Source organism: Sciurus vulgaris (assembly GCF_902686455.1).
Source record: "Sciurus vulgaris genome assembly, chromosome: 12".
NCBI classification, from domain to species: Eukaryota; Metazoa; Chordata; class Mammalia; order Rodentia; family Sciuridae; genus Sciurus; species Sciurus vulgaris.
In genome coordinates, this window is record NC_136473.1 from 111,809,927 (window position 1) to 111,836,379 (window position 26,453).

General features: G+C 39.8%; 1 protein-coding gene and 1 long non-coding RNA gene across 2 annotated transcripts in view; one reads left to right on the top strand and one right to left on the bottom strand.

Moving 5' to 3' along the window:
- POU2F1 (POU class 2 homeobox 1) overlaps positions 1–26,453 on the bottom strand; it is a 177,320-nt gene that overhangs the window by 72,594 nt on the left and 78,273 nt on the right. The window lies entirely within an intron of this gene.
- LOC306642300 lies at positions 19,097–22,936 on the top strand. The gene is made up of 2 exons (XR_013758479.1): positions 19,097–21,656; positions 21,696–22,936. It is a non-coding gene; the product is annotated as an uncharacterized lncRNA (long non-coding RNA).

Below are 26,453 nucleotides of genomic sequence, written 5' to 3' on the forward strand. Positions count from 1 at the left end.
AAGGATTATCTCATAAAAAGTACACTGCGGCTTAGAGAATTACTCTAGGGTCACACAGCTAATAAGTGGTAGAGAAGTAGAGGGGATGCAAGTAAGAAAAAAAGGCCCAGGAAGAAAATAAGCGCAATAAAATACGCAAAAACTGTTATCCCATAAGACTAAGTTGTCATCTGGATAATCAGAAAGGTCAACACAGATACCATAAAAACATTATATATATAAACATTTTCCTTTAACCCAAGGCACACACACATTAATTCACCAACCCTAACCCTTTTGAGGTTAGACCAAAGCCTTTTCTTTCAGTTTGGACCCAAACTCAAAGCATTTTCAAGATTTTGACTTTAAGTCAAATTTTACATATATTCATAGAATAAATACAAAAAACTCGAGAAACACTCCTCTCTAGGTATAATGCACTCTGATAGGTGTTTTTTTTTTTAAATAGTGCTGGGGATCAAACCAGGACGATTCTTGCATGTCAGGCATGTATTTCACCAAGCTACAGTCCCATCCCTGTCTTTTCTAAAATTACTGGTTTTAACCCACTAAACTGAGTTTATGATACAAAGATTGGAAGACACTGATTACAAAAGTGAGGCAGGAACTTAAGACAGATGAAGCAATCTGAAAGCAGAACCCCCCTTTCCCTTCCGTCCAGAATCATTTATCCCTAATATTTTATAACTCTCTTGCTCTAAATAATATCATATGTTTTAGTAATTACCCTTCACAGATTGTTTAAAACATTCAACTTAAGTTCACAGAAACTCTTTCATTTCCTTGATTTATATAAATTGCATAATTAAAATAAGGAGCATAGCACACCTATCCATCACCCAACGCACGAAGTTCACCTCCCAGTGGTCCGACAACAGTCAGCAAGCTGATCGCTGACCTTCAGTGGAGCACCAGCCACCTGCTGTTGCCTGGAAGTTCACTGTTACAGTACTTGCAGGTTTGATTACACATGGCTGCTGCCATTTTGAGACAACAGACAAGCCCTGTAGGGCCACTGGCCAGACTGACTGAGCCCCCTCTCCAGGATCCCTCAGGCAGACAGATCACTCCCTGACTCTGGGGCCCTCACATCAAATGACTGCTCCCTGCCGCCAGGACCCCCAGACCAACTGACTGCTTCCTATCATCAGGACCCCAGACCGACTGATTGCACCAGACCTCCAGGATCCCACAACCACACCAAACACACTGGACCTCCAGGACCCCTGCCAGACCAACCGCATCCCGCATCCAGGACCGCCAGCTGACGACATCCACGACCGCCAGCTGACCACATACAAAACCGCCAGCTGACCACATCCACACCCTGAGCTGCAGCTCCCCATTTGCCAACACATTTCGAAGTCAGAGCGGCCATCTTGGATAATCCTGGAAGCCAGAGCTCCCATCTTTAGGTGGGGCAAATCCCATCCTGAGACTCCTGCTGGAGGCTTGAAGCTCATTGTCAGGTACCTCTCATGCATCAGGCTACTGAACACTGGGAGGTTTCATTACTATATGACTGTTATACTGTAGATTTTCTTTTTCCTCCTTTTTAAAAAAATATTCAAGTTTTTATTTCTTTACTTTTCTTGCTTTCTTTTCCTTTTGTTTACCTGTTCCCTCAGAGTCTCTTTCTCCCTTTTTTTTTTTGCATGCTAACACCGAATTTCTTTTGATTACACTCTCACCTTTTCTATTTTCTAGAACTCCTGTATATTCTTTTCTTATCCCACTAACAGCCACATTCTACATCCCTCTGCGTCCTCTTTGTCCTCCATTAGAAACTTCAGACCTTATTGCAAATCTGTTTGTTTTACCGAAGATAGTATTTGAACTCATTCTGTTTATTATGACAATTTTATTATTGTCCTCATAGGGGCTATTTGGTCTAGGATTGCATAGTATCTGCATTGGGCACGGCTAATATTCATCTCCCCTTAAAGAAAGGGTTTTGGAAACCTAAAGGGCCACTATAAGCCTATAGGGGGAAATCTGCAATACCCCAGGTCTGCACTGCTAGAGGGGAAGATACATGAACAACATGAAAAAACAAGGGAAGAAAATGATCCACACAAATCTAGATTCTATAGTAATAGAATCCAATGACACTATGTTAGAAGAAATGTCAGAAAAGGACTTCAGATTATACATGATTAAGATGATTCGTGAAGCAAAGCATGAGATAAGAGAGCAAATGCAGGCAATGAATGATAATACCAATAAATTGAAAGAGCACCTGCAGGAGGCAAAAGACCATTTCAACAAAGAGGTAGAGATTCTCAAAAGAAACCAAACGGAAATCCTTGAAATGAAGGAGACAATAAACCAAATAAAAAACTCAATGGAAAGCATCACCAACAGACTAGACCACTTGGAAAACAGAACCTCAGACAATGAACACAAAATATTTAATCTTGAAAATAAAGTCGGCCAAACAGAGAAGATGGTAAGAAATCATGAACAGAATCTCCAAGAACTATGGGACATCATGAAAAGACCAAATTTAAGAATTATTGGGATTGAGGAAGGCACAGAGATACAAACCAAAGGAATGCACAACCTATTCAATGAAATAATATCAGAAAATTTCCCAAACCTGAAGAATGAAATGGAAAGTCAAATACAAGAGGCTTACAGAACACCAAATGCACAAAATCACAACAGATCCACACGAAGGCACATTATAATGAACATGTCTAACATTCAAAATAAAGATAGGATTTTGAAGGCCACGAGAGAAAAACATCAGATTACATATAGGGGGAGACCAATAGAGATAGCAGCCAACTTCTCAACCCAGACTCGAAAAGCTAGAAGGGCCTGGAACAACATATTTCAAGCTCTGAAAGAATATGGTTGCCAACCAAGAATCCTATAGCCAGCAAAATTAACCTTCAGATTTGAAGATGAAATAAAATCCTTCCATGATAAACAAAAGTTAAAAGAACTTAAAAATAGAAAGCCTGTGCTACAGAATGTTCTCAACAAAGTATTCCATGAGGAGGAAATGAAAAACAACAATGTAGGGCAGCAAAAGGAGGAACTACCTTAGAGAAAAACCACTCAAAGGAGAAATCAAGCCAACTTAAAAACCAAAAATAAGCCAAAATGACTGGGAATACAAATCATATCTCAATAATAACCCTGAACGTTAATGGCCTAAACTCACCAATCAAAAGGCATAGACTGGCAGAATGGATTAAAAAGAAAGACCCAACAATATGCTGCCTGCAAGAGACTCATCTCATAGAAAAAGACGTCCACAGACTAAAGGTGAAAGGATGGGACTCACGCACATGGACTCAGTAAAAAAGCGGGGGTTTCCATCCTTATATCAGGTAAAGTGGACTTCAAGCCAAAGTTAGTCGGAAGGGATAAAGAAGGATATTTCATACTGCTTAAGGGAACCATAAATCAGGAAGACATAAAGATAGTAAATATTTATGCCCCAAACAATGGTGCATCCCTGTACATCAAACAAATCCTTCTCAATTTCAAGAATCACATAGACCACAACACAATAATTCTGGGTGACTTTAATGCACCGCTGTCACTACCAGATAGACCTTCCAATCAAAAAGAAACCATAGAACTCAATAACACAATCAATAACCTAGTCTTAATAGACATATATAGAATATTCCATCCATCAACAAGCGGATACACTTTCTTCTCAGCAGCACATGGAACCTTCTCAAAAACAGACCATATGTTATGCCACAAAGCAGCCCTTAGGAAATGCAAAAAAAACAAGAGATACTGCCTTGTGTTCTATCAGGTCATAATGGACTGAGAGTAGAAATCAATGACAAAATAAAAAACAGAAATTACTCCAACACCTGAAGACTAAATAATATGCTATTGAATGAAACATGGATAACAAAAAACATCAGGGAGGAGATAAAAAAATTCTTAGAGGTCAATGAGAATGACAATACAACATATCAAAATCTCTGGGACACTATGAAAGCAGTACTAAGAGGAAAATTCATTGCATGGAGCGCATTCCAGAAAATAATGAAAAGTCAACAACTAAATGACCTAACATTACAGCTCAAAGCCCTAGAAAAAGAAGAACAGAATAACAGCAAAAGTAGTAGAAGACAGGAAATAATTAAAATCAGAATTGAAATCAATGAAATTGAAACAAAAGAAACAATTCAAAAAATTGAAAAAAACAAAGAGTTGGTTCTTTAAAAAAGTAAACAAAATAGACAAACCCTTAGACACACTAACAAGGAGAAGGAGAGAGAAAACTCAAATGACCAAAATTCGTGATGAAAAAGGAAATATCACGACAGACACCACGGAGATACATAACATAATGAGAAGCTACTTTGAAAATCTGTATTCCAACAAAATAGAAACTACCGAAGACATTGACAAATTTCTAGACACATATGCTCCTCCCCAACTGAACCAGGAGGACATATATGATTTAAACAGATCAATATCAAGCAATGAAATAGAAGAAGCCATTAAAAACCTACCATCCAAGAAAAGTCCAGGACCAGACGGATTCTCAGCCAAGTTCTACAAGACCTTCAAAGAAGAACTCATTCCAATACTTCTCAAAATATCCCAGGAAATAGAAAAGGAGGGTACCCTACCAAACTCATTCTATGAAGCTAATATCACCCTCATACCCAAACCAGGAAAAGACACATCAAGGAAAGAAAATTTTAGACCAATATCCTTGATGAATATAGATGCAAAGATCCTTAACAAAATACTGGCAAACTGTATCCAAAAACATATTAAGAAAATTGTGCACCACCATCAAGTGGGGTTCATCCCTGGAATGCAAGGATGGTTTAACATCCGTAAATCAATAAATGTAATCCATCCTGTCAATAGACTTAAGGATAAGAATCATATGGTTATATCAATTGACTCAGAAAAAACGTTCGACAAAATACAACACCCCTTCATGCTCAAAACACTAGAAAGTATAGGGATAGTAGGAACATACCTGAACATTGTAAAGGCTATTTATGCTAAGCCCATGGCCAACATCATTCTTAATGGAGAAAAACTGAAACCATTCCCTTTAAAAACGGGAACAAGACAGGGATGTCCTCTTTCACCACTTCTATTCAACACTGTCCTCAAAACTCTAGCCAGGGGCTGGGGAGATAGCTCAGTTGGTAGATTGCTTGCCTTGCAAGCACAAGGCCCTGAGTTCAATCCCCAGCACCGCAAAAAAAAAAAAAAAAAAAAAAAAAAAAAAAAAAAAAACTCTTGCCACAGCAATTAGGCAGACTAAAGAAATTAAAGGGATACAAATAGGAAAAGAGGAACTTAAGCTGTCACTATTTGCTGATGACATGATTCTATAGTTAGAGGATCCAAAAACCTCCTCCAGAAAACTTCTAGACCTCATCAATGAATTCTGTAAAATAGCAGGTTGTAAAATCAACACGCAGAAATCTAAAGCATTTTTATACACAAGCGACGAAACATCTGAAAGGGAAATGAGGAAAACGACCCCATTTGCAATAGCCTCAAAAAAAATAAAATCAATCTAACCAAAGAGGTGAAAGATCTCCACAACGAAAACTACAAAACATTGAAGAAAGAAATTGAGGAAGACCTTAGAAGATGGAAAGATCTCCCATGTTCTTGGACAGGGAGAATTAATATTGTCAAAATGGCCATACTACCCAAAGTGCTATACAGATTCAATGCAATTCCAATTAAAATCCCAATGATGTGCCTTACAGAAATAGAGTGAGCAATCATGAAATTCATCTGGAAGAATAAGAAACCCAGAATAGCTAAAGCAATCCTTAGCAGGAAGAATGAAATAGGGGGTACCCCAATACCAGAACTCCAACTATACTACAAAGCAACAGTAACAAAAACGGCATGGTACTGGCACCAAAATAGACAGGTAGATCAATGGTACAGAATAGAGGACACAGACACAAACCCAAATAAATACAATTTTCTCATACGAGACAAAGGTGCCAAAAATATGCAATGGAGAAAAGATAGCCTCTTCAACAAATGGTGCTGGGAAAACTGGAAATCCATATGCAACAGAATGAAACTAAACCCCTATCTCTCACCCTGCACAAAAATCAACTCACAATGGATCAAGGACCTTGAAATCAGACCAGAGACCTTGCATCTTATAGAAGAAAAAGTAGGTCCAAATCTTCAACTTGTTGGCTTAGGATCAGACTTCCTTAACAGGACTCCCATAGCACAAGAAATAAAAGCAAGAATCAATAACTGGGATAGATTCAAACTAAATTGCTTTCTCTCAGCAAAGGAAACTATCAGCAATGCGAAGAGAGAGCCTACAGAGTGGGAGAATATCTTTGCCACTCATACTTCAGATAGAGCACTAATTTCCAGAATATATAAAGAACTCAAAAATCTCTACACCAAGAATACAAATAACCCAATCAACAAATGGGCTAAGGAAATTAACAGACACTTCACTGAAGAAGGTCTACAAGCAATCAACAAACATGAAAAAATGTTCACCATCTTTAGTAATAAGAGAAATGCAAATCAAAACCACCCTAAGATTCCATCTCACCCCAATTAGAATGGCGATTATCAAGAAGAATACAAGCAACAATAGGTGTTGAGAGGATGTGGGGGAAAAGGTACACTCATACATTGCTGGTGGGGATGCAAATTAGTGCAGCCACTCAAGAGCAGTGTGGAGATTCCTTAGAAAACTTGGAATGGACCCACCATTTGACCCAGCTATCCCACTCCTTGGCCTATACAAAAAGGACTTAAAATCAGCATACTACAGAGATACAGCCACATCAATGTTCAAAGCTGCTCAATTCACAATAGCAAGACTGTGCAACCAACCTAGATGTCCTTCAATTGATGAATGGATAAAGAAACTGTGGTGTATATATACATATATATATATATATATATACACACACACACACACACACACACACACACACACACACACAATGGAATATTACTCAGTTATAAAGAATAAAAAAAACTATGGCATCTGCAGGCAAATGGAGGAAATTGGAGAATATCATGCTAAGTGAGATAAGCCAATCTCAAAAAAGCAAAGGACGAATGATCTCGCTGATAAGTGGATGATGACACATAATGGGGGATGGGAGGCGGGGCAAGAATGGAGGAAGGAGGGACTGTATAGAGGGACAAGAGGAGTGGGAGGGGTGGGGGGGAAGGAAAAAATAACAATGAATCAAACATCATTACCCTATGTAAATATATGAATATGCAAATGGTATACTGTTACTCCGTGTACAAACAGAAACAACATGTATCCCATTTGTTTACAATAAAAATAAATTTAAAAATAAAAAATAAAATAAAATAAGAAGCACAGCCAGCAGGAACAGGCTTGGGAGCACAAATAAGTACATGGCTCCTGATGGCCTTCACATCCAGCAGGAGTGGATGTGGACACGTGCTAAGGAATATTCGCTGGGCTGGTTCAGGTGGGAATCGGTGCTGGCTAACCTACCAGTCATTTAAGTGGTGTGTGCTGAAAAAGCAACAGTACGAGGAAGTAACTGCTATTACAAGGCACTTGGTTCTGCCTCTTTAACCTGTACCAGCTTATAAATTCAAAGCCATTTACAAAACTCCTGTATTGTTCAATCTAAATTCTGGCAGCCTTTACAAGTAAACACAGAAAAAAGAAAAGAAAAATAAATATATCGGAATTATAAAATTTCACTCTGAATTTCTTCCTTGTAAAAGCTGAAATCCTTACACATCTACCAAAGCTCTACTACACACTATCCACCTGTCTAGCCTGTCTCCTCTCATCCTGCTTCTCCACATTTGTATCTGTTTTTTCTTCACTCTAGTCACTGATCTCGGCATTAAGCATCTGAGGAGCACTGCCTTCCAGGCACTAGGACAGGAAGTACCCTCAGAAGGCTTATGATCAAATAGAAGAGAAACAGTAAGTCATCGCCCAACATGCAATCACAAGCCACGATCTCCCCAAGGAGTACAAGAATGTGCGACTGCAGGGTTGCCAGGCTGGCCTAGAACTTGCGATCCTCCTGCCTTGGCTCCTGAGTCACTGGGATCACAGGTGTGGTCCCTGCACCAGGTTTCATCACCCTAGCTGGGAAGCAACCATTTCTTCCTTTGGAATCCTACAGCAAGTATGGTATCCATCTTTTATTTTTCGTTTTTTATTTTGAAATAATTAGAAATTCACAGGAACTTGAAAAGCTGGGTCCCAAGTACCCTTCACCAGTTTCTTGCATTGGTTGTATCTTTCACAACAGTGCTACACAAAATCCAGGAAGCTGACACTGGTACAGAAGATGTGTAGAGTTCTCAGTCATTGAACTGTCACATGCGTACCTTCACGATATGCACCGCGTGCAGATACAGAACTGCCTCATCATACAGGACCTTCTCCTGTGACCCCACTACAGACATGCCCACCACTCTTCTCCCTCTGGCTATTTCTAATCCCTGACAACCACCAATCTGTCACTCACCGTTATAACTGGCTACTTTGAGAATGCTGCACAAGTGGAGTCATACCATTTGAGTGAGTAACCATTTGAAATTGGTGATTTTTTTTTAAAAAAATGCAACACTGTGCCCTTAAAGTCCATCCCAAGTTGTGCGCTCCTCTACAGTTGGCTTCCTTTTGCTGCTGCACGGTATTCCACTTACTGAAGGATGTACAGTTGTGCCTACTTTGGGGCTATTACAAGTACAGCTGTTATAAACTGCAAACGTTCCTGCACAACACGTTCAGATGGTGAGCTCCACATTAGGAGCCTGCAATCGAAGCACACATATATCATACAGATTCTTATCTATAACATGTGAAGTTCATACACATTTTTATGCAGATTTAAGTTTTTCTCGGGGATAAACACACAAGAGACTGTTGGAGAATGAAGTCTGTCTGTGTCTAGTTCATAATAAACCTGCTCAGTATTTTCAAGAATGGCTGTGCCACTTACAGGACTGACCCGACCTCCGTGAACGCATGGCAAACAACGTGCTGTGGCTGTGGTACCGGAGCGGCTGAGCTATGTCCTCATAGGGTGCTCGACCACTGAGCTATGTCCTCACAGGGTGCTCGGCCGCTGAGCTATGTCCTCCCAGGGGGCTCGGTCGCTGAGCTATATCCTCACAGGGGGCTCGACCACTGAGCTACATCCTCAGCCTTTTTTTTTTCTTTTTTTTTTTTCTCTTTAAGACAGGGCCTCGTTAAGTTGCTCAGGCTGGCTTTGAACTTGTGATCCTCCTGCTTTAGCGTCCCAAGCCACTGGGATTCCAGGAGTGCACCACCATGCCCAGCTCCATTTCTTCAAATCTCCATCAGCAACCGCTGCTGTCACTACTCCTTTAGCAATTCTAACAAATGTGTGGTGACATCTCATAGTAGTCTCGATTTGCAAGTCCCCAATGGCTGGTAACACTGAACATGTTTTTATTTGCTGTCCATCTAACCTCTTCAATAACATCCCTTTCCTTTCTTTGGGACTTTTCTTCATCCAAATTCTCACTTGTAATGCACTGGTTCTTGCAGAGCTGAGTCTGAGAGCCCTGGTGTGTCGTAGGCAACACCCACTTGTGCTCTACAGACACATCTCCCCATGGAGCTTGTCCCTGCACCCTCTCAGCACGGTCTGGCACACAGCAAGACATCCTGATTTTGACAAAGTTAACGTACCAACTTTTCTTTCATGGACTGCACGTTTGGCAACATGTTCAATGGCTTTTCAACAAGCTCTATGTCCTGAAGATGTCCTTCTGTTTCCCCCTAATTTGAGGTTTAGGCTGAATCCCCTGCCGGATCATTTTTCAAAGACTATCCTTCCTTCCTCCACTGAATTGCTTCTGTATTTGGTTGCAAATCAGCTGGCAATACTCCTGGGGTCAATTTCTGAGTCCCCTATTCTGTTCCACTGATGTATATGCCACTCCCAGTAACCTTAGGTCTGATTCCTGTAGCTGCATAGTGAGCCTTGAAAAGCCGGGGAAATGGATCGTTTCAAATTACTCTTTTTTCCCCTAAACTGTTAGCTAGTCTAGTTCCTTTGCACCACCATGTGAATTTCAGAAAAGTCCTGTCTGCATGTATCTACAACTCTTGTGGAGATTCTGATGGGAACTGCATTAAACCTGCACGCACTGTGGGGAGCTCTGAAGTTCGGGAAGCATTCAGCCTTGGTTTCTCCAGGGCTTTTCAGCCTTACCCTCCTTCCCCTCTCCTCTGGGTCTCTGACGTACACCACTGTAGATCTTCCTTCGTAGTCCTAAAGGTCTCGGAGGGCCTGTCCATGTCTTCTTTCTTGCTCAGACTGGTAATTTACTGTGTTCTACCTTCCAGTTCACTCTGTCCCCTCCATTCTGCTGTGAACCTGTCCAATGACTTTCTAAAAAACATTCAGTTGTTACGGTTTTTGTTCTAAAATTCCAACTCAGTTCTTGTTTGCATTTTTATCTCTTCACTAAGGCTTTCTATTTCTTTGCTGAGGTCTGATACATTTCCATTTGTTTCAGTGTGCTCATAATTACTCACTAAAGCATTTTTTTGATAGCTGCTTTAAAATCCTTCAGCTATTTTACCATCTCTGTCATCTGTGGTATTGTCTGATTGTTTTTACTCATTCAAGTTAAGATTTTTCGGGTTTTGGTAAGACAAGCAATTACCAATTAAAATGTAGATTTTACATGTTACAGGATTCTAGATCTTAAGTCTGCTATTGTAACTGACCTTGTAACACCACCACCCTTCCAGGAGGCAAGAGGGGAAGAACCTGGCTCCATCTAGGGTGGAGTGGTATTCCAGGTTCCCCACCTGTCTCCTAAGGGAAGGAGAGGGAACTCCTTGTTACTACTGGGCATGGGTGAGAGTTCTGGTGTCCTGCTAGGGCTCCACTGGTGCTGTCCTGGCTGCGAAGGGCAGGCATGCCTCTCTATGGCTCCCACACGGCCTCCATGTGGCAGGGAGATGGAGATGGCCTTACTCTCCTCGACCTCCTCCTACTGCACCCCAGGGAAGAGAAGGTGAATTCGGGCTTGGCAGGCTGCTAGCACCCTGGGGGTGTAATCGGCTCCCTGCTGTGTCTTCCTAGCTGCACCCTGCAGGAGGGCTATTGAGGGTAGGTGCAGGCTCCCATGGGGCAGAGGAGCTGAGTTCTTCTCTATGGCCTTTGACCCGACCAGTGACCACTGTCAAAGGTTTTCTATCTTGTTAGGCTGCACCTTTCCTCCTCCTCTGGTTGGAGAAGAGCCAGCTTCTGCTGAGCCCTGCACCACCCCAAGTCTAAGATGTATGAAACAAGCCAACGAAGGCCTGGAGTGCAAGCGTGCTGCTCCTCAGGCCAGGTCCCCAGTGCCTACGTGTCTCCTCTTCAGCTCTGAGTCTTACATTCAGAGGTGTAAGGTGACCAAGAAATTAACCCATTTATGATTTTTGTCTTTACAATGGTGCAAAAGGGAACTCATACAACTGAGTTTTTAATTTCAGTACACATTTGATAAATTGCATGAATGCTCAACACTTTATTATAAAAGAGGCTTTGCGTTAGAGGATTTTGCTCAAATGCTGCCTACTTTGTTGTTCAAGCTCAACAAAGGTAGTCTAGGCTAAGCCATGACGGTAATTCAGTAAGGCATATTAGGTACATTTCAATCTATGATATTTGTAACTTCCAATGCCTTTATTGAGAAATAACTCCATTGTAAACTGAGCATATGTACTTACGTGCAGAGAACAAATCATTAAAATTCTCCACGGGCTGGGGATGTAGCTTAGTGTAGAATGTGTAGTTAATATGTATGAAGCCCTGGGTTCAAACCCTAGCACCCCAAAACAAAAATAAAAACTCCCCACCGGAACTAAGAATTCATCAATAGTTCTTTGGAATCATTGGTATTTACTTTAAATATTTTTAATTCTATTTTTGTGGCAAGGGCTGTTGATAGACTGCTCCTTCTTCATTTTAAAATGAATCTACTATATCCACATTCTTCCCCCTTATGGTCTCAGGACTCCCTTCTGATGCTATCTGGTATATCTTTTTAAATTCATTAACCATCATTTCTATGTCACTTGGTTTTCGGATGTCTTTTATAAAAGACAAGATGCGCTTCTGACCTTTAAAGGATCCAAACTGAACGTAAGCTATTACTAGGCTTGTTAGCCCACCATTTCCTTTGTGATTATTGATACGGTTGACCTTTTGCCATTATATCACTTGATAGTGTTTATTTTGCCTTCTTTGTTCTCTGCTGTTGTTGCTCCCCCTATCCTTCTTCCCTTGTTTATATTACAGGCATTTTTTCTAGTCATCTTTCTTCTCCTTCTAACAGTTTGGGAGTTAATTTTTCTTTATATTCTTTTAGTGATTGCTTTAATCATCAAAAGAAATTTTTATTTCTCTAATAAGTGCTAAAGCTAACCAGTACCCCTAGGTAATTCCCTAGTAAGAAAATGCCTTATATAAATTACCTTTACACATACAATAACTACTTGAGTTTTTTGGAATTCATCTTACACTTTGGTATACTCCTTTCATAAATAATGTTCTATGAAAAGAATTCAGAGCTGAGGTAATTAACTTAAAAACAGTAAAAGGTCCTCATTGTTCTTATGAGGATATTGCTGAGATTCAAAGACTCATCTAGTAAGTAAACATGCTCAGGACAACATGAGTTAAGTTTATTAGCGCTGGAGAAGAGAACTAAAAACCCTGAAAGCAGAAAAAAACTAGAATGGACTCTACAATACTGAGCTGGAAATACAGTTTCTGGTATGAATTCATGTTTTTTAAAGCACATAGGTAAAGAAATAAAAGAGACCCACACATATCCCCATATGCATTCTCTGGCTGTCCTCTGAGGACCTGGGAGCGGCGGTGCCCTGTGGTGGTGACTTTAAGTGCTATATTCTGCCATACAAGAAACCACTTTCTCCTTTCAGAGAAACTACTAGTTTAAAAAATAAAGGGAGAAAATACGATTATATATGGAAAAAAGACACAGAAGCCAGTTTATAGGATTTTGCATCAGATTTTGGATAACTAGAAGGAAATAAATAAAAATAACAATGAATGATTAGAACCATTACTCACAGGAACTTATGAGTCCATGTTGACATAAATAAATAGAAAATAAAGTTTTTCTTATAGAATGCCAAACATAGAAAAAATAAAAATTAGAAAATTGACATTTGAAAACCTCCATGATAAATTAGTTCAATCAACAAACAACGGATGCTAAATCTAGTGTGTGAAAACTGGATGATGAAAATCTACACTTTCCCAACAAAATACTTCAGTGGAACTTCACCGTGGAGAAGCCAGCAAACCGTGCCTTCCTCAAGTGATCAGAACTAGGGCACCAGGCAAGGCAAATCCAACCGGAGCAGCACTGAAGCGTGGGGAGAATACAGGCCACTTCTGGACCCGAGCCAGGCAGTAGCACCTGCCTCCAGACAGAGGCGAGCCCACATGCTGCGCCTACGACCCCACTCCTCCAAAGCTCAGATCCTGGAAGCCACCAGGCTGAGGGCTCTTCCAGAGGGAAGAATGAAGGCAAACAACTGCACAGAAGGCACAAAACTCTTCCTTCACTTTTCCTGTTAAATCTGAAATTATTTTAAAATGAGCAGGAAAAAAAAAAAAAGTGATCAACAAACCGTCACCCAGTGCTATTTTTGTTGCCCTGTGTAGCTTTGCCTTCCCCGTTCCTCAGATACCCTGATCACAGGGGAAGACGGATGCTAACACTGGCCATACCCGGGTTCTTAGGGGACCACGAAACACACGGACACTACTGTCAGAGTGGGCTTGCAACACGTGCACAGAGCGCTGGCAGCCACCACAAGAGCCACGAAGAGTCCACACATTTGATCGATGGCGTCTGGATCTAAGCACTGAGCCTTCGACGACTTCCCATAGTCGATATCGTCACATTTGTTATCTGAAGAAAAAACAAAGCTCAGAAACTATCACACCCCCCAAATTCTATTACTTATTTTAGAAACGCGGTTAATTTTAAATAAAATCTCCCAGATATAAGACAATATTATAAACGAGTTTGATTTGATTTTTTTTTTCTGTACTTTTGAACCCAGGAGCACTTTACCACTGAGCTACATCACCAGCCCTTTTTTATTTTTTTATTTTGAGATGGGTTCTCACTTAGTTGCTGAGACTGGCCTTGAACTTGCAATCTTCCTGCCTCAGCCTCCTAAGTACCTGGGATTACAGATATGTGCCACCATGCCTGGTTTAGAAAATGAATTTTAAATCTCCTAGTATAGATACATCATCACGTTCCTTAAAACTACATTTTAGTAGCACTACAATGCAATATGTATAACTTCCCACTTACAGAGACCCTGAGTAAAGACTAACTATCTATTATGTATTAATTGTGTCTCCCTAAAAGATGTTAAAAGTCCAAATCTCTTGAACCTCAAAATAAAAATTATTTAGAAATGGAGCCTTTGCAATGTGATCCCTTAAGATCAAGACATCAGTGTGGGCACTGATCCAATACCATCATTGTCCTTATAAAGAGGAAATTTTAACACAGAAGGAAGAAACAGAGACACCTGGGCAGAACCTCCTTCCCAGCCCTAGAAAGAACCAACTCTACTAACTTCTGATCTTGGACTGCTAGCCTCCAGAGCTGTAAGACCATCAATTTCTGTTGTTCAAGCAACTTCGTTTATGGAACTGTTATGGCATTCCCAGAAAATCTATAGCATCTGATCCTTAATTTCTTCATCTGAAAAATAGAGAAGATTATGTTGTCTCCTACAGCTGTTTATAAAATTAAAACAATAGAGTACTGGAATAATCAGGAATTATAAAAATGATTTTGGCACCATTACCACCACTTGATATCGGTTTTTTTTTTGGGGGGGGGGGGGTGGCAGTTTTGAAGATTGAACTCAGGGCCCTATACCTGCTAGGCAAACTGCTACTGAGCTATTCCACCAGCCCCTGGATAAATATTTAATAAGTACTACTCTCAAGGTTTTCTCCTAAGATAAGAAAAAAAATTTAACTGGTGCTCTTGAATATTTCTATGCTTTTTAACCAACCTTTAACCTATAAGCCATAAATCATCTTTGCTGTACATAATAAGAACCATCTTAATACTGTTAAGATTATCTGAACATGTCTGAAGTTGTTTGTTTCTTTTTCGTCTTTTTTCTGTTTTAATTCTTAAATAACAATTCTTAAGAAGTTAATTTTTTTTTTCTGAAAACTCAAAAATTTAAAAAAAAAAAAAATTATCCATGCCTCTCCGGCCAGGTAAGTACCATAGAACAATCCCAGGCAGATATGACTCAGAGTACTGGGTGTTGCCAGAGCAGGTGGAGACAGACTCCAGGGACGTGAACAAACTGCAGTGCTGACACAAAGGGGGAAACAGCTCTGTGCCCGTGCTTGCTTCTTTTCACGCGCTCCCCGTGCTTCTATATCTCTATGTGAATTAGAAGTGAAAGAGTACTTGTGACGAGCCCCGCACAGCCCAGCAGAGCAAGAATTAAATAAGGGCAGCTACTCCAGCCCCGCCCCATCGCCACCTGTTCTACCCAGGGGACAACTAGTGGCTGGCTGCCAGTCAGACTTAGGGCAGATAAGCAATTCTGCAACCTTTCCGTAATGTCAGATAATATCAACAAGTTTGCTATCATTTTTGCAAGCTCTAGATAGTTAGAAAATCATCATACTTGTCGATGTATCTGCCAATGTACATCACTTCCTGTGAAGTCCTAACATACAAATGCTCCAAACAGAAAGGTAGGCCATCTAATGATTGTTAACTCTCATAACTCTTATTTTGAACAGTACAGATTAAAACACACATGAACTAGAATTCTTTGTTACAAAATGTCCACAACTAACCAGGAGTAAAACATGTAAGTGGCATGAGCTATTAAAAGATATATTCTAGTATCACACTGCCTATTTCCTGGGAGTACCCACCAGCTAGGTAGACGTGGTAATTTAATGAGGCATAGCAGAGCATGGGGAATTACGGGGGCTGAGTCTAGTTTTAAGGTGAAGAGTCTCCCGAGTATGGCAAACTCAGGCATCTTACTAACAAGGTAGAAGGAATTTTCTTTATACTTTCATCATTAGTCTCATTAATAAGCCTTTATTTATCCCAGAGACGGACACTTGAAATGTTGTATTGATTTTGGAATAATATTCTTTGTTGCAATATCAAATTTTTTCATTAAATAGATCTTAGCTAATTTTGAAAGGTCTGTTTTTAAAATGTTTTAGGAAAATAATCATTGGCGATCAACTACAAAAAGTAAAAATAAGTTGGGCATGGTGGCACACGCCTATAATCCCAGCAGCTCAGGAGGCTGAGGCAGGAGGTTCAAGAGTTCAAAGCCAGCCTCAGCAACATGGAGGCACTAAGCAACTCAGTGAGATCCTGTCTCTAAATAAAATATAAAATAGGGTTAATTGGGCTGGGGATGTGGCTTAGTGATCCAGTGCCCCTGAGTTCGATCCCTGGTACCAAAAAATAAAAAAGTAAAAAACACAGACCCAAAGTGTTACGTCACACTAAATATCCTTTTGGACCTGCTCAGATTAATTTATTTTAGTTTAAACATGTTTGTAATATATAGGCATTTATAAGCATTTTTAAAGGGGTACTAAGAGTTACATCTTTAATTACATTGTAAAAACAGCTAATGACTCTCCTAGTTAAATCAATATAGAGGAAGATAGTTCTCAGTACTACTTCATGACTGTTTCTAAAATGCTCAGATGTTTTTCATGAGTGAATTAAGAGAGGAAAGATTCTATAATGAACTGGATTTACCACTGGATAAACTTTTAATTCCAAAACCAAAAAGGATTCACAGTTCAGTAATGGGCTTTGAATTTAGTCTAACATTCTATGCTCTAAGACTCTCTCTCTAAGCCTCAGTTTCCTCATCTGTAAAACAGGCACCATGGGGCTCTCAAGGGTCCTTCTAGGTTTAAATAAAATAGTGTGTATGAAAGTTTCAAAGGCATATGCCAGTTAACTAGTGGCTGTTAACAGTGGTGTTAACAGAAAAAAATATCTTAAACAGAACAGATTAGATGACTGTGTCTTCTCTGTCCCACATTAATATTTTAAGTTATAATCAAAGGAAAATCTACATGAAATGTCACTATGGGTTTTTCTTCTTTTAGACATCCTAATTTACATATAAGGTACTTGAAAATGAAAATATTAAAAAGCGCATAGATTCTGACCTAGATCTGATCTCACTGCCACACCAGTCAGATGAACTTTAAGCCAGTTACTGAACCTTTCTTATAAGTCATTCATAAAATGTTAGGTTATCATATTGTGATTACTAGATTGATTTTGTAAAACTATCATTTACCAAGTGCTTTGATTAAACTACCACACAGGGAGTACTGCTAATATTTTATTATCACAGAATAAAGATAAAAGATTAAGTACGAGGGCCAACCCAAGACTCCCTTCTTGGTTGATGTTGATGTTGATGTTGATGAAGCCACAGGCTTCCCAAGCAGCACCCCCTCATATCAATGAATATCAAACAAATATCAGAGATAAAAATGAAAAGAAAAACATGTAAGTCATTTTAATAGTCATTCCACAAAATAAAAGGCAATCATCATTAACACCTGGATTTATCAGAGGCTACAAAATTAATTGCTTTATTTAACAGAAAATATTTACCAGGTATAGAAAGACTGCATTCTTTCTTTGAACTGAGTCATTGAAAACTGAGAGTAGTTTGGTAAATAAAAAGGCAGGAAAGCTCTTTTTACTTTTCCAATTTATGAATACAAAAAGATAAAAAAGGCAAAACTGAGTAAGCTGCATAAAATAACCTCAGACTTTAAGGGGGGACAATTATGGACAGCCAGGAACACCGAGGACCCACAGAGACACTCGGCTCCCTTAAGCAGGCACCTGTCCTGGGCCCGCTTCACCAGAGATACCAGTCCTGGCCCTTGCTAAAGGAACAAGAAGTAAATGGGTATTCTTTGTGCAGGTGCTGTTCTTGGAGAAAGCTGGACAACATAAACTTTCTTTAAAGGGTGCATTTTACTAGTAACAAACTAACTTCTAATTCTAATAGTCACCTCCCCCAAATGTATAAGAACCTACTTTGGCTTTATACATACATACATATGGTAGGTACAGGTAGATTGGTGCAGGATGCTATTGTATAGTAACAAACTGACTTCTAGTTTTACAAGAACCTACTTTAATGGCTTTATATACACATACATATGTCAGGTATAGATAGATTCTGAAAAAACAAAACAAACAAAAAAAACATGACCACAGTTTCTGCTTAGAAGGGAAAGGTCCACACGGCAAACGGCAGTGTGGAAAGTCACCTTCACAGGAAGTCTTATCAGGAAGTCTCAGAACCCTGACCAGCTGGGAGCAACAGCCTCCACCAACACTGCAACCGGCACACACATTGGCTCTTGTTTGTCATACGCCAGTACTATCTATCTACTTCTGAATCAGTATGATTACAATAACTGGTATAAAATTAGTATAATTGACTGAGTAGTAAAACTAGTTAGTGGAAACCATCTAAATCTTACATAACCCAACTCAGTAGTCATGCACCTAGTCCAGGCCTCTTCTTCCTACACATTCAGTCATTTCCTGCTTTCATGAAACTCAGTCAACAGGTTAGGTTCAATGGTATAAACAAAATCAAATGTGTAAACATTTCAAATTCTCTTTGTTTTTACCCCTAGAATGCTCAGTCAAATTTACTAAGGCAGATCTCTAAACATCAGGCATAGCTACTTTGATCACATCCCTCTAGGCCATACCTGAGCAAGCAGCAGATCTGAACACTGCCCCTGAAAACGGCACAGCCACACCTGGAAGCACAGGTGTGTATAGTTCGGGGGTATTCTCACATGTGCCGTCTCACTTGCTTCTTACAAAGTCTCCGTGTGTTGGGCAATACTATTCCTGTTTTGTGGACTGTGGTGCTAGGGTGCAGGATGGCTAAGTGCCTTGGAGAAGGCCTGCTGACAGCTGGAGAGGGAGGGAATCAAGGCAAAGGGATTGGGCTGGCTACCCTGAACAGTTAAGTGTCTCTGAATATTTTTTCATGTGGTAAGTGCCTCAAACTTGAGTCACAAAGACTGAAATTTAATTATTCTCTTGTATAATGTTGAGTTAGATTAGAAATGTTTTCCAAAGTTTTCTGCTACAGCACTGTCCTATTTAGGCATGAGAATGCTGAGTAACTAGAAACACAAAAATAAGTCGCTTCCTAATTTTTTTAAGCGTAAAATTTAATGGAACTTTAGGTCGTTTGGTGAGAATAAACTTCTTAAAAAGGAACTGTTTTGTGAGAAGGGGATTATAGTGGATTTAATACTCAAAAGCAGGGATCAACATAAAAGTCTGCTGTTAAGTCTCTTATAGTGGTCAAAGTTTCTAAAATTTTATTACATAATACAAATTAAAAGCAACAAATTTTCTCTCTTGAAACATTCCAATCTGTATATACTTTAAGTTCTTCATAAAAATGAAAAAAGTCTTTAAATTTTAAGAGGATATACTCCAAACACAAGCAAAACAATTTGTGTACAATGAATAAAAATATGTCTGTAAAAATAAAAAATATTTAAAAGGAAAAGGGTGCGGGAGACATTGAGACATGTATATTCACAACACAAATTCATACTCTAACACATCCACTGTCCCAGAGCAAGCCCTGTGATGAATAAGGAAACCCCGCCCCGCCTCCCAGAGGGGCAAGCTCTTTTGGCTGTCTCCCGGCACATCAGAGACCTTTTATCCTTTTGAAATTCACCAACTTTAAATTGGATGCAAACAAGCCAGGTGTGGTCCTTACAATAATAGCCCTGCTAGTCCCCACAGGGACAGCACAGCTGGGAATGGCCAAGAGGTGGCACTGACCATACATTGGTTGGTTTAAGAAGTTTCAACACTCCCTGAGTAAAGTAACAATCATAGTCTCTTAGTAAAGAAGAAATACAAAACAGGAAAAAAATTCTTTGCTTGAAATATCAAGCAAAATAAAGCAAAGCATTTTCTGCTAGTCCAAAGGGAGACTTTCAGTCTTAGATGCATGAAGTAACACATCAGTAAAAAAATTACAAGATGCCAACCATCAAATTTAGTAGTAATTCCTGATTAAAAAAATAAAGCTTTAAGTGAATACTCCCCACTTAATATAATAAGTAACATCCAGAGAAGGAGAAAAAACGTTGTCTGAGCTAAACAGTAGTAAATACAGTGCAATTGTTTCTCATAAAACCTTGATGTGACTATTCCTTGGTTTTATTAAGAAAAAAAATTTTTTTGATGTTTTTATGACAGTGAGTCTCAAAGGGCAGTACCAAGATCAACAGCAGCAGGAACTTACTAGAAACACAAATTCTTCAGCCCCATCCTGGATATACTGATTTAGAAACCCTTAGGGTAAAGGCCCGAGAAATGCACATGGAAGTATGAGAATCACTGGTTTAGAGTGTCTGACTTCAGAGCATGCAAAGCACTCACTAGCCTCCTGAGTGGGGTCTTGGCGAGGACCCCTCTTGAGTCAAGGATGTGCAGAGATGAGCAGCAGTCAGCACACTGCCTTTCCTACACGTCAGGCATCGAGGGACTCATCAAGTATGCACACAGGACCTCAATCTACCTCTACTCACAACCCAATTCCAATCACTGATGCCTTCATTCAGAGTGCAGCACGTAGTGGTAAGTATGAAGTCTGAACCATAAATTTTAGCATCCTTCACTATTTCTAAGAATTCCTTAAAAACATGCAAGGATACACACTTCTCTGATATCTAACTCATGAGATACAGCCTTCATGGATTCCAAAGCACACCTTTTGTTCCTTAACTTCAGTATGCCCATTTACAACCCCTTCCATATTTCTTTTCTTTCCATATTTCTAATGGGCAGCAAACATTTCAAAGAACAGCTAAGCTAGTGACATTAAACTGACCAAGGACACACAAATTTAAGAGAAAAAAGGTTACTGGGTAAATCAGACGTGCCATATGCTGTTAAAATGGATTAATTCAACCCAAATGAATAGTTTTCTGAAGCTCACAATTAAGTAGCTAGCTAAATGCCTTCAGTGTTTACACTTGGAAAATGTACTTTTGAACTACACTTGGCAGGTGATGCATGCCTGTAATTCCAGCAACTCGGAAGACCCAGGCAGGAGGATCATAAATTCAAGGGCAACTTAGTGAAAACAGCCTCAAAAGCAAAATAAAGAGGTGGGGATGTAGCTCAGTGGCAGAGCATCCCGGGGTTCCATCCCCAGTGCTGTGGGCAGGGGCGGGGGTGGGGAGGGCATACACATGCAGCGCACATACTTGAAGGAAGGTGTAGCTCATGGAGAGCACCTGTCCAGCACGCACAAGGCCCTGGCACTGTAACCACCCACACTGGGATAGGACATTTTAAGTGAATCTGAAGACCAAACATACAAGAAAAACAAAAAAGGACCCTCCCCAAAGGAAAGAAATTCAAAGGAAGTGTTTATTTACTTATTCCCAGAGTTACCCTCTGATTTGTTTTACATAAGAAATAATAATGAATATCTCTCAAAGGTCAGATTCTTAGTTTTATATACAAAGTAGGAAAGAGAAAAAGTGTACATTTCATTTGTTTTCTTAAATTAGGAAATGGCTGCCTCATAGGAACAGTTTTATCTAAATATTTAAGGAGCCTTTTAACTTAAGGAATAAATAAATACAACTCTTGGTTTCTAAGCTTAATGCACTGCCAGCATTTACTCTACTCTTTTGGAAAAAAAAAAATGAAAAAGAAACGAATGCTGGGTCCTCAGTACTATCTAAAAGCAGCAGTAGCAGAACAAACAGAAAGCAGATTCAGAGGCTCCTGGTTCTTCACCTGTTAAGCGTCAGGGTTGATAGGGTCAGTGCTTCGCCACCTCTTTCCTATGCCAGTCATTGCTAATGCAGTCTCTGTGCTACTAGAAATGAAACAGGTCTGATCCAAAAATGCTCCTTCTGTTGCCACAACCCAGCAGGACGAGCGGGCTGCCACTCCAACTCTTCCTGAGGAAGACAGAGGGCTTGGAGAAAGCGACCTCAGCTCGAGGGAAGGCCCTAGTCCCAGAGGACTGTCTGTGAGGAAAGGCCCTGCGCCTTTCTGGGAGAGCGCCCCCACGGTTCTACAACAGCACCTTGAGAGAGAAAGCTTGTTTCCTGGCTGCTGCTGGCAGTTATCTTGCAACCAGGAGGAAAAGAACCTGAGAGCAGAGTCAAAAGCATCCGGTCCTATTGCCCCAAAGCAGGGTCTCTCAATCACATGAGCCAAGTAATCCCTTTGTGTTTTAAGTTAGTTTCAATTACCTGAGGCAGAAAGTGACCTATCAATAACAAATATCCAAAGTTATTAAGAGTGATTAATTTTGAGTCCAAAACTTAGAAAGTTACCAGAGTTGCCAAAGATTATTTATTTAAGTTTTCTGCTAACAAATGTAACTGCCACATGATGTTTGAACCCGGGGTGCTTTATCACTGAGGTGCACCCAGGATTTTTTATTTTTTATTTTGAGACAGGGTCTCAGTATGTTGCTTAGGGCCTCATTAAATTGCTGAGGCTGGCCTGCAAAACTCCTATTATACATGCTTATTATGTACCTGCCAGAATTTCCAAAATCTGATCCTATTTTTAGTGTATTATCAGTTATTAAGTTATAGGTTTTAATTTCAACTATTCTTTTCAGTCTTGCATATCAATTTAGTCATATACTTGCAGATCTATACCAATATTTCTAGCCTATAATTTTTCAAAAATTAGCCTTCATGGTACATATCATTAAAGTTCAAACAGTCCCTATATTTTATTTGACAATATTTGGAATATGTTGGATACTTATTCCATTTTTAGCCGTAACTACACACATATTATGTTCATTTTACAAAAAGGCCTGGTAGGCCATACCAAATGGTAAATATTTGCCATATATGTGGTGGGCGAGACCCAGGGCCCAGGGTTACGCCACGTGCATCTAAAGATGGTGACTGGCAGAGAGCAAACGGCGTCCTGATTATGCCTGGAGAAAGGTAGAAAGCGTTTACAATTGGCTGTATGATAATCAGTTCAGCCGCCCAGCGCGTGGACAGATACACTTTACATGTATGCTTGAGCGAGTGATCGCTTGACCTTTAACAGGATTGGATGGACATATCTGGTTACAATTGCTTATGCATGAGACTGCTTATATATTGAAGGTGATATCTGAATAAAGCGGAAGCTGCTTCATGAACTTCTGAAGAGTACATGTCTTTTGTCCCGCTGGTCGGGCCGAAAGAGCAAGGAGCGGCGCGAGCCGCTTGCAGCAACCCAGGCTAAGAAGTGGCGGTTTTCAGTATATATACACTCTTCTATTTTTGTTTCCATTTTTTAAAGAGACACAGAAAGGTTTTATAAATTTCTTTTTATTGATTAAAAATTTTTAGCTGAATTCTTTACTTTCCTAATCTATTTGGTTGGCTTCCCAGAATCTGACCAAATATATATTTTTTTCTTTTTTTCCTTTTAATAGTACTGGAGATTGAACCCAGGGTGCTTTATCACTGAGGGGCATACCCAGCATTTTTTTTTTTTTTTTTGAGACAGGGTCTCAGTATATTGCTTAGGGCCTCATTAAATTGCTGAGGCTGGCCTCAAACTTGCAATCCTCCTGCCTCAGCCTCACGAGTTGCTGGGATTACAGGCATGTGCCCCTGTGCCTGGCCTGACCCAATACTTTCACTTTCTTAACAAAATCAGTGTTAACTAAGAGGATGCAATGCTGTGAAGTCAGTTTTATTACCTCATTACAAATAACTTCTCAAAATAGGTTTTTCTGCTTTAGATAACAAAGATCCAAGATAAACCAGTCAGGATCCTAAAACTATATTCAACAGAGAAAATTATAGGAAAGGTTGAAAACAAGTAAGAATTATTTAGGCAGGAATGATGATACTGGTGTTAAACACAATAACTTGTTATGATATGAAAAAAATTCTGTAATTAAGGGAAAACAGGCAAATACAGGGAAGATTCTACAAATACAAAGTCAGGTTGCTTAGAAGTAATACTGACCATCTCTCTCTTTGGTCTGAGTTTCAGTTCATTTTATATGAATGCAAAAAGACTAACTGAACGAACTTCCAAATTGCCTGCCCTGACTCCTGCGTCTCCACCAATACTCTGTCCCCATGATGACTTACCTGTAGGTGAACTGAAGAAAGTATCTGTAATCTTTACATCTGGACAAGATACAAGCATCACAGCAGTCATGACGGATGCTTTCTAAATTACCTTTCATAGGAGAAGAGCAGCTCTAGAACCTCTTGCTTTCATGCTTCATATATCAAAACTCACTCATTCTACAACTTACAATTAAACTGACAGCGAAAGACTTGAGTACCACTTTGGCCTGAGGTCACGTTCAGACTCCATGAATTGAGGCAGATTCCTAAAGCTGCCTCAGAGCTCCAGAGAATAAACCCGACCTTCCTAACAGTGGCCAACAACCCTGAGAGTGGAAAGTGAGGGTGAAGACTCCAAGCAATGAGTGGTGATGGATTACAAGACACAGCATATTTTGGCCAAATCAAATCAAAATCCTGCCAAGTTAGTATGTGGGCTGCTGTCACTTCTCCTCCTCATGAAACAGGTATCACAGAAAGATACTAACGATGACCAAGATGCAGATGAAGGAAAAGCAGTGGAGAAGTCCCACCTACTTCACCTGCAAGAAGCCTTAGTGGCTCTGGCGACACTGGTGCTCCGTGTGCAAGCACACGTTTCTAACATGAATTTGAAGGAAATCGAGTCAGGCAGTAAAACAGCCGTGCCAGAGGAGCCTGGGTCAGCAGTATGCCCACAGGGTATCTAGATTTCATTTCTGCTTTCTTCTTAATATTTTTAGTTGTAGATGGACATAAATGCCTTTATTTTTTTATGTGGTGCTGAGAATCGAACCCAGTGCCTCACACATGCTAGGCCAGTGCTTTACCACTGAGCCGCAACCCCAGCCCTAGGCTTCATTTTGAACACCAGGGAGGAAGGCAAGCACACCAAGCACACCCTCAGGACTACCACTCAAACATGTTCCTGAGACGCAGACTGGGAGGTAGAAGTCTCTGCTCTACTTTCGTGTGCTGGTAACTGATGTTATTTTCACCTTGGAAAACTTTAAAAATTGCTAACCTGCTATAAAGGAGACTGCTACACTTAGTGTGAAACAGAGAAGCACTTAACATCTCACACTAAACTAAAAATTAAGATCTTGAGTATTTTCCCCGTGTGTACACCATCCTCCGTAAGCCATCTCCTCTTAGATACCATCAGCACCCAGAAATTGTACCACACCACCTGAATCCGCTTTTGCAAAGACAACACTTGTCTATCCCAAGAGAAATATCAGACAGCTAGATGAAGAGCACGAGCCATTAAAGAAAACAGAAGTGGTATCCCAACCACGACTGTGATCAGCTTGTGCCCACTATCATCAAACCTGTTTCTGGCCTCTTCTTTATCACTTAATGAAAATAGTTTAAGCACTACTATCCTCTATCATCAGATTCAGAATCAAATTTAACAGGCAGCCTTTATCTATCCTAGTTCTTATGAATAGCAAAGGATAAAAATCAGAGTTTTAGAGTAGAAAGAAATGCTGGCATCAATCAGTCCCACCCCTTCGTTAAGTAAACAAGGAAGTGATGAGGTAGCTGACAATTTTTTAAGGACATGAGTGGCAAGGCTGAATTCCGATCCACTTTCTGATTTTTGGTCTAGATGAGTATTCTCCACATGGCCCTCTCCCTTTCAGAAATGCTTATTTTCCAACAACAATTTCGTAAGGTGACTTGTAGAAAAGTGATCAATGTTATATGTCTTTTTAAGTATACTGATTATGAGTAATTTTCTCAAAAGATATATCACAAATGTTTGCACATTCATTTACTCAACAAGTAATGCCACGAGATTACTATTTACTGGGCACTGTACTCTGCTCCATGTGGCCAGAAAGAGAAATCAAACATGATTCTAACCATAAGAAATTTTAGGCTAGTAGACTAGGAGGCTACAACAGAAACAGACATTAGAAAGCTATCATCTGAGAAAAAGTTAAGAAATGTCTTTATTTTGTGGCAAAATAGCACATGCATAAGTGTATTTTCAACACAAAAGAGAAAGAAAAGGTAGTTTTCATACAATTTTTAAATTTGCTTAGGTAGAAAATCTATAAATAATTAGATATTTACAGAACGAAGTTTACTCTAAAGAAAAGTCTAAGTGCTTAAACTGTTAACAGTTTGTGGCTTCAGATACAGTCTCCTATATACCTAAAATACTGATTCTCTAACATATCTTTTGTCTCCATATGTAAAAACCTAGATTTATGATTCAACTAAGTTCAACAAATATTTCAGTGTTTT